Here is a 14,515-nt window from a genome sequence, read left to right as displayed (position 1 = left end):
AACTCCATTACTCAGAGTTTGGGTAAAGGAAGGGGGTTCTGAGAAGTTGCAGCCGTAAAGGTAGAAAGAGAACCAGAACATGATGGTGCCACTGAGTCAGGACGACAAAGTGTTACAAGGAGACAGTCAATATTCCACTACACTGAAAGGTGATAAAATGTTTAGTAAGTTACTTTTGCAACATGGAAGACATTGGTGGCTTTTCTTGAATGGTTTTGGTGGATTAGAGAGATTGAACACCAAATTGAAGATGAAGTGAAGAATGAATGAGAGGTGAGGAAATGAAGAAAAAGGTATAAAAAACTTTTGACCAAGGAGAGGTCAGAGATATAGGGGGTTGTGGGTCCAAAGGTTAATTTAAATGGAAGATACTGGAGAAGGTATGTATGCTCATGGAAATGATCCAGTAAAAAGGTAAAGATTAAAGATGAAAAAGAGAGAAAGAGGAAAACTTGAAGAACAAAGTCCTTGAGAAAACAAGAAGGGATAAAGTCCAGATCATTGCAGAAAAAAATGGTCTTTGATAGGAGAAAGGGTACTTCAATGATAACAGGAGGGAAGAAGAAAAGGAGGGGTGCAGCTGCAGGTTAGTTTATAAACTTGGTAACAAAAAAAGGAGGGTGTGCCTATCTGATGATATCTACATTCTCCATGAAGTAGGATCCAAGGCCACTATTAAAAATGAGGGCAATGTGGGGGCAGAGGAGGTAGAAGTTTGAGGTGGGAGTAAAAGATATAAAATACATTCATTGTTGTGGGTAGGAGGACAATCTTAGAAGAGACATGTATTAACAGAGAACGTCTGTTTGAGGTTGAGGATTACAAATATATAGTGATGCTAATGAGACCATTTGTCTCTGTGGCAATAGGTTGAATGGACTAGAGAGAAAGGTCAAGGTCTTTTTTATTTTAACCTTCAGTAAACTCTTTGTAGTCAATCAAACAGTGTGCATTCTATCTGGCATTTATTTTTTAAGGTCAAAAAATTATTTGGGGAGTATTGTTTGGTGTTGCTTCATTAAAACTGTTCTGGAAGATTCTCCGTCACTTAAATGAGCAGTATTCTTTTTATTTTTACTAATGAACTGAGAAACAATATGTATAAAAGGGTTATCTTTGACTCGTCTCTCTCCTTCATTCCTGTAGCCATCAAGCCCTCCCATTCTGCATTGTAGATCCTTCTTCAATGTGTCCTCTTGTCCTACAACCACCATTATCACTCTAGCCCTGAACATCAGTGGGGCCAAAGCTAGCTGCACATACGAATGCTCAGAGCTCTACCCAAACTGGTTCAGAACTTCTGGAAATTGGGACTGTAAACTCTCTATTTTGACAAGTTCCTCGAGAGATGCTTTTTCAGTCAACATTTGTCCACATTTAGAACACACTCTACCATACGCAAGGTATACTTTAGTCTTTCTTGACTCTGGAAAGAAGCACCCCCAACCCCACCCCACAGGGAAACAAATCTGAGGAAGTGAAATAGGGTTCCCATTTCTGAACCAATAAATTATCCTCAGAGATGACTGCTTGAGTCTAAAGTACACAAAGCCATTTTGCGTGTAAGAATTAATGTTTGTGGAATGAATAAATGAATGGATAACAGTTGGGCCCAAGGAGGAGGTGAAGGGATGCTGCATTCACTAGTAGTCTATAAAGCTGGACAAGAACTTTGCACATTCTGTGCTGAAGAGCTGCCAGCGAGAAGAATCGCCCAAGGCCAAGGAAACATTGTGAAAGAGGAAAACTTAAAGAGCAGTATGGAAGTTTGGAAGGAGCCACATATGAAATGAAATGTCATTTATTCTTTTCTAATCACAACTCAGTGTAATGAAGAGATTTGGCAGGGAGGGGCCCCTGGTTGGAAGAAAGATGCTCTATTAACCAAAGAAGCCAGTGGAGATTATGTAGCCGAATAAACCATATCGGCCTTCTCTAATTTACCAGCTGTTTCCTTTCTGTTGAATGGAAATAGAAAAATTAAACCTTCTAAACTCAATATGAAAATAATTCCTTCAGACTCTAGAGAGCATGATCAGGGTCTTACAAGAGAAAGTATTTAGCGACGACTTTATAATGCATCTCCAGAACACAGATTCAAAGGACCAGACATGGAATGTTCATCAGGCTTTCTAATGACATTCACAGAGTTATTTTTATGCTTAATCAAATGAGTCTCAGACAGCTTTTGAATATGGAAAGGATGATACACAAATGTTTGTGCCAATTTCTGGTTATGCACTTTGCTTAAAAATTGACTTGGACCAGCTAAAATTTTGGCTGAAGGGTTTTCTTGGTGAGAACAGTAAAATAGGTGGACATTTCATCCGAGCTGGGGAAGGTGTCACTTCACTTTGGGTCTCAGGGTTGTGAAAGGTCAGCTAGGTGACAAAGTGACAAATTCTCTTTACACTGTTTAACAGGATTTTAGAGATTACATGTTGAAGTAGGCAATTTCCATTACCATTTCCTGGATGGGGAATGCACTGAAATCTTCTACTAAAAGGATAATAAATGACTCAAAATATAAAAAATGAAAGCATTTTCCCTTCATTTGCTTTTCCCTTAAAAATACAAATTCGTCATATAATTTAGAACTAAAAAAGACATAAGAAAGTATTAATTCAAAACATTTGTTTTGCAAATGAAGAGAAGCTGTCAGGTTTAGTTCAAAATTAGAGCACCTAAGAGTTGATTGGGTTTATGATAGCACTGCCAATTTAGTATGACTGAGAACCCTGCTTTGATCTTCCATATATGCGCCAGAAATAAGACCAGAGCTCCTCAGAAAACACCCCATGAATGGACAGTGGTCATTTTTCCTCAAAGTCCCAGTCTTCATATTTTTCCCACAATGTGCTGGTTTCTAGGAAATACCTGGTGGAACAAAGCAAAAAGGGAAGGGAGACCCCAGCAAAATCTTATAAAAACTACTAATTCATGTGAAGAGAAAAAAAATCATTTTTTCCTTGGCTAAAGTAATTTGGTTTGGCTTTCCACATGACCCAAATTCACCAGATAATTACCAGTTCTATGTTTCTTTTCGTGCCTTTTTGGTCTGGCCTTTGAATTCTGAGTGTACCCACAGTCCAAGGGATTAACTGAAAATTTCCCCTGACATTATTAAACCCATAGCCCATGCATTTTACAGCTTGCTGCAGGACCCCAGATTGCCAGGACTAGGACTATGCTCAGAAGATTGGCCCCGGCCCCCAGATCAGATAAAGGGAAAGGGGTCATTGGAAGAGGCTAGTTGGGGTTGCAAACTCCCTGAGGGCAGGGATACGTCTGTCTTATAAGTCACTTTATCCTCAGCACTTGCACAGTGCCTGGCAGGCACATAGAAGGAGCTCTATAAATATTTCTTGAAAATATATACAGATGAATGAATAGATAATCAATTGACCAACCCCATAAAGGTGAGATAGCGAAAAAGTAATTTCTGTTGGTTTTTGTAAAAAACTGTCAGAGTTTGTCAGCTCTGTACCATACAGACACACACACATACACAAATTTGCCCTGGTGTGGCTGAACACGGACAGTCAGAACAACCGTAGCTAACAATGATTGAATTCTACTAAGTACCAGGCATCGTTCTAAGTCCTTCATGTGTATTAACTCATTTAATCACTGCAAACCTATGTGGCAGATATTGTGATATGTCATCTGACAGACAAGGAAGCCAAGAGTTTTGTATACTTCCTCAAAGCTTCCCAGCTAATAAGAGGAGAGAACCAGGATATAAGGCAGTCAGCCTGGCTCCAGAGACCACCCTCTTAATCACTATGCTCTAACTCCTAAAATTAAAATTACACCTAAGTAATGAACATGGTTGGTGCACCCAATACGAGTACTAGGGGCCTCCCCTTCACATATCCATCCATCTTCTGGGGACTGTGCCTGTGTTTCACAGCATTTATTATTGTCCTGGGCCGTGAAAAAGAGAAATAGCCAAACAGGTAGCTTCTATGGAGCTTAACAAAATCTTGGGACATCGTGGGGTATTACTTCTGCTGACATTCCATGGGTGACATGCAGGAAGCTATTTCCAGAAGGTCCTCAAAAGAAAAGGATGAGAGAAACAGCTAACACGGCCCTCCCCTAAATGGTAATGCACAGTCTGCAAGGCACACCGTTCCCTCTCTGCTCACCAGCCCCCCTCCATGTGGTGCCCTCAGGTCTGGCCTGCTCAGCCCAACCCTCAGCCCACCGCTTCTCCTCTCCCTCATCAGACCAGGCGACCACCACCTGCTTGCCCAGAAATGGGACGCAGTAACCTGGTTCTTTCCCTAGTCTCCTTTTCACCTAATCTTATGTCATAGATTCTACAGTCTGCTTCCTAAAGGACCCTCCCTTTGGATTCTCAAGGGCCCTTTCCTCTCTCAACAAAACCCAGCTCTTACAAATCAAAAGCTTCGGCATTCAAATCCACGCTTCTCTTGTGGGCTGCAAGAACCTATTTTATTAGTTTCTTCCTTTTTGCCTTCTTGATCTAACACTCCTAGCATCCTAAAAGCATCACAGATGCCTCTGGCTGAACCGGGAAGAAATGCTGAAAGATAAAGAGAGATTAGTACTTCAAAAACAAAAACCCAAACCTCCCTTTCATGCCAGTCAACGATGGGCCACTCAGTTTAAGAAATCAGCAAATCTTAATAATCCACCTCATTAAAGTGTTTTGTTTCTTGTTTTTTTTTTTTTTAATTTCGCCTCCTCCCCAACCCTGTGGAAGCAATTCTTAGACATGGCTTCCTTTGCTCCAGAGTGGAAAGGAGCTCTGGGCCTTAGCTTTGGTCCTAAGTCTGCCATTAACTTACTGCAAAGCTTGGGTTGGCTGTTTCCCTGCACTGGGTGATGTGTCCCAATTGCACAATCTATGGAACACTCATTTCACCCATTGTTTACGAGGCAATTATTGCCAGCCAGACCTCTCTGGGAAGGTGTACATGCATTGCCTCTCTCGACCTCACAAGAATCCTGAGAGCAAGGAAGATATTTTTATGCCCATTTTACAAATAAGTCAGCTGAGACATCATCCAGGTGTAGTGATAAATCCAGGGTTCAAACCCAGGCTTTTTGGATTCTGAAACCCTTTTTACTTTACAACGATAGTATTTAGATTAGTTGTGTGTGTGTGTGTCTTACTACAAAGCTGCTATCATAGGGGAAACATTAGCGGGCAAATACGAAGTTTGAAACACATCCATGCACAGTACTGGCAAGGGAATACCCAATACTTAGTCACCCCAGTCAAGCGACAGAGCCACGGGGGTATTCTGGTCCAAGAAGATACGGGCAGCAAATGTGAGTGAACAAGCAAATTCCCTTTGGTTGACCAATCTGGGTTGATTACGTTGTTGGGACAATTTCTCACCCTGCTAAGGAGAGACCAGAGTTGCAAAATCTTGAAAAAGGGCAAGGCAGAGACCACAAGCATTCTGGCAAAATTCTGATCTGCAGTGGCCTCTCCCACTGACTTATTTCTGCTAAATGATAAGGATCCCAGGCAGGCTGTCTGGGCAGGAAACTCCAGTGCCTAGGGAGGGAGCCGAGTTGGGAAACGGACAATGAACCATATGCAGACTCTCGTAGCCCTGACACAGCAAAACACTCTCTGCTCTGGATGGCAAAGTTGTTTTCCCACTGTGCGCGTGGGAGAGAGATGACGCATTCTGTGACAGTAACTGCGAACAGGTGGGGGGAAAAACAAGGGTCACTTCCAAGAGGTCTGTTAAAACTTTCCCTTTTCAAAGTCTGAGGAAATAATAATGTGGCTGCCCAAGTGAAAATCTATCTGTTGCTACGCGTTCAGTGTACACCTTGCTTATCCATTCAAAAGTCTCAATTAAAATCACAGCTGTTATTTGTGTGTTGGATTCAGACACTCTCCCATGGCCGTGGCAAAGGAACAAAGGAAAATACCGAAAATACCCTTGTTGGTTGTTACACCTGCAGCTGGGATGAATGGGGGTTGATGTCAGCTGCATTCACATTGTATCTGGAATAATAATAATGCCTTTCATTTGCAGAGAGCTTTACAGTTTTTGAAGTCCTTTTATGTGCATTTCATGCATTCATTAAAATTAAATATGGTGCCTCCCTTACAGAAAACAATACAAAAGGATACTTTTTAAAAATCAGCTTCTGCAGCATGTAGAGGGCCAAATGTTTCTGAATGTTTAAGTATATTCATCACATAGTCATAGTACCCCAAGAATTTACAATTAATGAATTTCTTCTTCATGATAACAATAGTAACAAACACACACACACACGCACACACACAAAGCATATTTTCTCTTTTCAGTAGGGTTGTCTATCTTTTTTGCTTCTTGATTTACAGGAGTCCCTTATAAATTCTTTTTTTTTTTTTTTTTAACTTGGAGAAGGGGTGGGATGATGGATAGTCTCGACCGCCGACTGCAGCACAGGAATAATGAATTGGACAGTTCATAGTTGTTTTTAGCTTCCTTGTTAGTGCCATAGAGTGGATTCCAATGCCTAATGACCCTGTGGACAGCAGAAGGGAACCACGCGCCATCCTCTCACCGTCCAGTGCTATGTAAGACAATGCTCTGCCGCTATTCATAGGGTCTGCATGGCCAATTTTTTCGGAAGTGGGTGACCAGGTCCTTCTTCCTAGTCTTAGTCTAGAAGCTCCACTGAAACCCGTCCACCATGGGTGACCCTGCTGGTATTTGAAATACTGGTGGCATAGCTTACAACATCGCAGCAACTTGCAGTCTCCACAGTATGATAACCAACAGATGGGTGGTGTGGTTCCCTGACCAGGAAATGAACCCAGGCTGTGATGGTGAGAAAGCTGAATCTTAACCACTATACCACCAGGGCTGGCTTATACTTTTTTTTAAGTTGAGCTCAAATTGGTTTATAACATTGTGTAAATTTCAGGTGTACACATTATATTTTGGTTTCTGTATATGTTTTTTTTTTTTCTGATGAGGAAGATTGGCCCTAAGCTAACATCGTTTACCAATCTTCCTATTTTTGCTTGAGGAAGATTGTCGCTGAGCTAACATCTGTACCAATCTTCCTCTGTTTTGCACATGGGATGCTGCCAGAGCATGGCTTGATGAGTAGTCCATCAACTCATCCATGCCCAGGTCCACGCCCAGGATCCAAACCAGTGAACCCTGGGCTACTGAAGTGGAGCATGTGAACTTAACCACTGTACCGCCAGGCGGCCCCTGTGTATCTTCTTGGTATGAGTTCTTTTTCAGAGACATAATCGTGACTACCTTCTAATTGTTTATTGAGTCTGTGATTCATATGCTATTTGTTGAACATTAGAGTTAGCAAACTTGCTAGTGATTCTTTAGCCCAATCTCTTCATTCGCAGATGGGGAAACTGGGCCTAGAGAGAATTGACAGTGCTATTTAGTGATAAAATTAAGATTTGAACTCAGGTCTTCTGACTTTTTCTCCTGGGTCAAAGCTAATATTCTGCACTGGTAAATTCTTAAGTTGTGGTAGTCATAGGATGCGATATAGTCATACAATTCACACATAGCAGTTAAAAATAGAAACAACCTAAAAACATATGAAACAACATGGATAAATCTCAGACGTAATGTTAACTGAAAAAGTCAGACGTAACATGTTATATACTTTGTGATTCCATTCATATAAGTTCAAAACTAGGCAAAACCAATCAATGGTGGTAGAAATTAGGTACTGTTTATCGCGAGGGGCTAGTGGCTGGAAGACGGCATGAGGGAGCTTCCCCCGGTGTTGAAATGTTCTATATCATGATGTGGGAGGTAGTTGCATGAATGGATACATATGTAAAAATTCGTCAAGCTGTACATTTAAGATTTGTGCATTTTACTGTATGTAAGTTATACATCAGCGGAAAACAAAGAAAATCAAAGCAAAGACTTAATTATTTCTTATTAACTTGATGGATATTGAGCAAAAGAGAATAATTCTGGCCCTCAAATGATTTTTAATCTGAATTATTGTTTGGCTGACTTTCACTATTACACAAACCACAAAGTTGCCAAACCTCTGCTTCTTTGAATAGTCTGGCTCTTCCTTGCACAAGCTGTGGGTTGGGATGCTTGACCTTCAAAGTCACTCCCAGGTCCAAATTTCTGGGATTTTTTTAAAAAGAGATGCCAAAATATATGAAATCTTTGAGTGGGAAGGGACATAAGAGGTTGTCTGGTTCTTGTCTGTTATTTTGTTGGAGAAAAGCTTGGAGAATGGAAACGACTTGTCCAAGGTTGTCCAATAGTAACTCAGTGCAGCTCTGCAGACTTCATCTCAACCCAGTTCAACAAATAACCCTTGAGTGCCTGCTGTGTGCCAGGCACTGAGTCAGACACTACATTGGATTCCCAGGTTCCATAAAGCCACAGCCAAAGGCACTGTTGTGTTGCTTTGTGAGAGAAGCAGTGAGCTCATTTCCCATCTCTTAGTGTGAAAGCACCAGCAGGCAAGGTCAGAAGTCTTAAAAATAAAGCAAGACAAAGGTCAAGGCCCCAAAGTAACGTAACCACAGAACATCCCTTCCTGCGCTGAACCACAGAAACATTGGAGTCTCTCCTTGTCCCAGGGTAGTGGTTCTGAGACTCTAAATCATGAGAATGGCAAGCTATAATTCTAGAATCTACCATATGAAAATTCTGATCATATGGCCTAAAATTATGTGAACCTGAAATTCCTTATTTTGTAAATTTGTACTTCCTTTCTGGTGAAACTTATATTTTTAAGCAAAGTACTTTTCTTCTTCAGTTGACTTAGTAAAAATGAGGGACTAACTGCTGTAGGCTTCTTACAAAGTGGTCGTAGGAACCAAGCATGATGAATGTAAAATTTACCGCTCAAAGCATGCAAAACATAAGAATTCACCATTGTGACAACAGCTTAGGATAGTAGACACAGGCTCAGAGAGAAAGTCAGAAGACATGGATCTGTCTTAATTTGACCAATGACTGGCTGTATAACCCTCTCCTCTCTGGGTAGTCACTTCTACTCTCTGAGCCTCTACTTCTTCATTTACTAATTGAAGGGGTTGAACCAAAGAATCACCCACATTTTTCTCAGCTCTAAGATTCAACAAAGGTTGTGACACATGGGCTCATTAAAAAACTTCTGAGTCTGGTGTGCTTTGCTGGTGGTTCTTGGGAGCATTATGGGCGGTGAAGATGCAGAGGGTTAAAGAAGAGGAGAAAGGATGGAGAAGATAGAAGAGGGAAAGGAGAGAAAATTGAGGAGACTATAAGTGGGAGAAACTTCACTGAGGTCTGCATGAGTAGCCTTCAGGTGGCTCCTGAACTGGGCTTCTTACTTCCTTTCCTTTCCCTTCACACCTGTACCCATGAAATATCTGATTCTATCTTGACCAGGTTGGGCCATGAAGGTCTCAGGACCTCAGCCTGGGGGGGTGGCTGACTGTTTTCCTGTACTTTCCCTTCACTTTTCACCTCTCCCTCTTCTATGTCATTGTGGTCCGTCCAAAAACCTCTCCTCTTTGCTTCAAAGGAACCGTAATCCACACCACACATTTCCTCCTATTCATGAACCTTAGGGACTTGGTTGAAGGTTATATTTCTAACCTCTGAGCCTAATGGAGACTATGTGAATGTGCAACCCCTCCCCACCACCACTACCAATCTCCCTGCAGTCTTGCCTCCTTGACGCTTGGCATGGCCCAGAATTCACCTGGGGTACAGATGAGGATTTTTCAACAGTGGGCATAGGATAGGTACCCAATGCATCTCTGAAGAAAGTAACAGGAATACTCAGTGCCCAGTTAACAGGAAAGAATAGTTATCCTGAGGGCATAGCTGAGCCACTTCCTGCAGGCAAGCTCCCAGGAGAGCATCTACCCTCGACCCCCCAACACAAAGGGTATACAAACCAGATTGAGTCTTATTTCCTAACACCACCATTTAAAGAGACCTAAATGGAAATGTGAGTTTGTAGGAGCCACTTTCCCATTCTCTCTCCATCACCTCCAAAATCAGAACCAAACTCCCCAACCTGGCGTGGAAAACCCTTCATGAACTTCTTACATCTCCATCCTAATTTGTAGCAGCTCTCCATGTGCCTGCTTCACCTTCTTGAGTCTGACACTCTTTTTCTATGGTTCTCAAGTTTCGTGCAGTGGTTCTCCACATTAGAATCACCAGGGGAGCTTTAAAAATCCAGATGCCCAGGCCACACCCCAGACCTGTTAAATGAGACTCTCTGAGAGTGAGACTCAGGCATCGATATTTTGTAAAACCCCCCTGGTGATTATAATGTACCAAAGTAGAGAACCACTACTTTAATTGGCTTAAGAACGATCTAGGAGGTTGTTAAGAATAAAGATTGCTTAGGTCCCACCCCTGAGATCCTAAATCAGTATGTATGAGGTGGGGGCCTTGAAATATGCATTTTCAATAGGCTCCCCAGGGAACTATGGCCTTCGTAAGACAGGCTCCCCAGATGGCCTGAGGACCACAGCTGAAAAAAACGCTGCTCTTGGTCCACCAGATTACTCAGTCCAGGTTGCCCACGTTCAGTAAGCACTCACTCTCCTTGGCTTTGATTTGGCTTTGCTCTCTGCCTGGAATGCCCTCCCCTCCCCCTGACCTCTGAGGGAACTTTGGGTCACCTTCCAAATGTAAATGCTTCTCTGTGACTTTTCCTGACCCTTCCCAAGAGGAATTAATCACTCCAGGTCTGAGTTTCCGTAGCACTTTGTACTATGCTTCTGCTAAAGCATTTATCACACGGTGTTATGGCTGTTTCTTTATGTGTCTGTCACACCCTTTAAACTATGAGTATTTTCCTTTTTTCGTCTTGCCAGCACCTAACACAGTGCCTGGGATGTAGCTCAAGTCAGTAAATGTTTATTGAATTTAATGAAGTTTTTGTGGAGTTGGTCATCATATTCGATATCCATCCATCTGTGTGTGGCAAAACTACAGACGCCGGGATAGGGCACAGGAAAGATCCTAGTGCCAGAGAGGTAGGTCGACCCTAACAAGAGGGGATAGGAGAACTGCCAGCCCCTGGACTAGGGCTGGGGCATGACTCCTCCAACACAAAGGGCACGCTGAACAGTTCACATTTGTTTCCTGACACCAGCAGGGACAAGGAAAATACATAGGATGGTAACTGAAAGTTAGAAATAGATATGAAGCAGAAGTCCATGGATATGGATGGTGATCATTAGAATTACTAGGGCATTTATTGTTTAAATTAAAATAACACAGACTCCCAAACCGAAGCCTAGACTTACAATCAAAATCTTCATAAAACATGCTGAGAATCTGAAAGTTTAACAAGAGCCCCAAGTGATCCTTATGATCAGCCAGATTTATGAAACACCTGGCTAAGAAACTTCAGGAAGTGCTGAGAATGGGTAGAAAAAGTTTTCAACGCAAAGGAAAGCCAGCATCCGCAGGCACCTAATGACCTTCCCTAGTGGCACTAAGTCCATATCTGATAGGGAGTGACGGAAGTTTGGGGAACAATGGCCAAGGGTAATCTCCAGATCCCAGCAGGCCAAGTCTGACTTTTAGAGAACCCTAATAGTGAGCTGCACCAGCTGAGAGGCAGCTCTTTCTAGCTATCCTACCTCCATGAAACCTGAAGCTTGACAAAGCTGAGTACAAGGTGACCAACACTGTGGAGAGAGGAACCGGAAGTTGAGAAAGGTTATAGAAATGAAGCTAGCACTGACAGAGTGGGTGGAAAAATAAATCGGAACACAAGCAAAGGTCCACCTTGTCCCCCCCAAACTACAAGAATGTTTCATGTTTCAAATTCTGGGAAAGGAGGATGATGTGAGGGTGTCATCAGAGTGAGCCAAACTGCAATGTTTCAGGACACGGTCTCCCAGAATGCCCTTGCTTCTGACACTCACAGCAAGTTTGGGGGATTCTGGAAGCATCACAGGTTTGATCATTCATTAGAAATGTTCATAGAACTCAAGAAAGCTATCATATACATGGTCATGATTTGTTACAGGGAAAGGATTAGAACCAACAAAAGGAAAATTCACACAGGACAAAGTTCAGGAGGAATCCAAATGCAAAGCTTCTACTCTCCTCAGGATGCATTAACCTCCCAGCATCAATGTATGACAATACGAACAGAGTATTGCCAAGTTGGGAAACTCAGCTTCAGTGTCCAGAATTTTTACTGGGGCTTCATTACATAGGTATGATTGACTGATTGATTGTCCACATTATTGAACTGAGTCTCCAGTGGCACTTCTCCTTCCTCAGAGGTGGGGTTGGGAGAGGCCTGAGGATGACAGGATGCCTGGTCTTTGCCATACTTGAAATGGAGTTAATGCTTGCAGAATCAAAACTGGATTTTCTGTGGAGCTGTAGGACCCACACCCATCTTGCATAGTCGTGGGATCAATACAAGAACAGATTAGAACTAGTATAGCTTTACTGGAAGTTTGGAATAGAGGTAAAGATATTCAAATATATACACATCATGACTCGCCTAAATTTCAGTAAAACCCTCCAATAGGAATCAATCAAAAATCTACCAATCAGGGCCAGCCTGATAATGTAGTAGTTAAGTTCATACGCTCCGCTTCGGCAGCCTAGGGTTCACCAGTTCAGATCCTGGGCGCAGACCTACACACCGCTCATCAAGCCATGCTGTGGCAGCACCCCACATAGAAGAACTGGAATGACTTACAACTAGGATATACAACTATGCACTGGGGCTTTGGGGAGAAAACAAAGAGGAAGATTGGCAACAGATGTTAGCTCAGGGCCCATCTTCCTCACCAAAAAGCATACCAAAAAACAAAATCTATCAATCAATTGCTTTTTGTTGAAAAGAGTACTTACGATGTGCCCAGTACTGCCCAAGATGTTAAGCCACTATTTGGGGGAATATTTTAGAAACATGAGATACAATCAAGGATCCCAGAAGTTACAAGCTAGTTGAGAAAGATAATATAGACAAATGAAATAGTCAGAGGTTTTTTAACAGCATGCAGTAGAGTATGTCAAACTCTCCAAGACTGATGATCATTGACAGGAGAAGTATGTTGGTGATGGGAATGTTTGAACTGATAGCCATGTGGAGGCAGAAAAGAGTTTGAAACCCTGCTGGAATAGACTGTCTAACAGTGTATATTTAACGGCTTAAGTGTGAGGTAGAAACTCTGTATGTGAAGTGAGCTCAAAGGGAAACCCAGTGAGGCTTGGAAGAGCAGTAGGTGTTTCTGGACAAATCTGGAAGCAGAAAGACAGTTTGGACAGAACAAGTGGAATATGAAGCCCACTTCAACTGTCTGATGGACAGTCAAGAGTTAACTCGATACTACATCGATTTCACCAGAGCTGGCCGTCTAAGTAGCAGTGTATATATTCTGATAGTGAAAGTAACAAGCAAAAGCTTCAGAATAGCTTCAAAAACATACACAGAAGCAAACGGCACATTAATCAGGATGGCAGGTAATAACAAAGATATAAGACCCTTTCCTACCATCTTTATAAAGCAGCTACCTGATAATCAAGATATACTACCTGGAGAAGAAAATGTTAAAAAAAACACAGAAGTTAGTAGTTTGCTGGAAAAGGAAATGAGGATACTCAGAAGGCAGGTTTGGAGGTAGTTACTGAAGAATAGGGGTCAACATAATGCTTTCTCAGAGCAGAACAAGCCATTGGTACAATTCTGAATGGCAGACAAACTTGAAAAAAAGCAAAAATCCCTGAGCAATTTCAGAGACTCTCTAAAACATCTTCTACTTTATGCCTTATTAAGCTATCTCAACTTTGAGAGGTCTAAACATCTCATCTCATCTCATCTCCAAGGCTTCCCATGATCTGTTAATAAATCTTATCTCTGCCGTGAATTCATTAATTAAATTTCTTATTCAACAAACATTCGAGCACCTCCACTATTTTGGGTTCTATGGGTACAATAGTAAACAAAGTCTCTGTCCTCATGGAGATTATATTCCATCGCAGAGGGATGGACAGTAAACACATGTGTGCCTAATATCTAATATGCAATACAGTTATTAGTTCTATGATGGAAACTAAAGCACGGTGAAGGTGGGGGAGAGAGAGAATGGGGTAGTTCTGTTTCTATAGGGTGAGTGAGGAAAGTTTCACTGATAAGGAGTATTTGAGCAGAGATCCAAAGGAAGTGAGAGTTAAAGCCATGTGGATATCTAGGGGGAAAGCATTCCAGGTTGGGGGAACAGCTAGTATAAATCCTTAGGGCTAGAAGGAACTTCACCTACAGGCTTAAACATGGCAGGCAATGGGGTAAGTGGAATGAAATGAAGTGAGAAAGATACACAGAGTGAAACTAATCTGTATGCATGGAACTATAGTGGTGAATACATGTCACTATATCTTTATTCAAACCCATAAAATGTACACCAAGAGTGAACCCTAAAGCAAACCATGGTCTTTGGGTGATGTTACTGGAGGTTCATCAATTGTAACAAATGTACCACTCTAATGTGGGATGTCGATAATGGGGGAGGCTATGCATGTAGGGGTATGGGGTATTT

Source organism: Equus przewalskii, chromosome 29 (assembly GCF_037783145.1).
Source record: "Equus przewalskii isolate Varuska chromosome 29, EquPr2, whole genome shotgun sequence".
In the NCBI taxonomy this organism is placed as follows: domain Eukaryota; kingdom Metazoa; phylum Chordata; class Mammalia; order Perissodactyla; family Equidae; genus Equus; species Equus przewalskii.
This window is presented reverse-complemented; position numbering follows the sequence as displayed.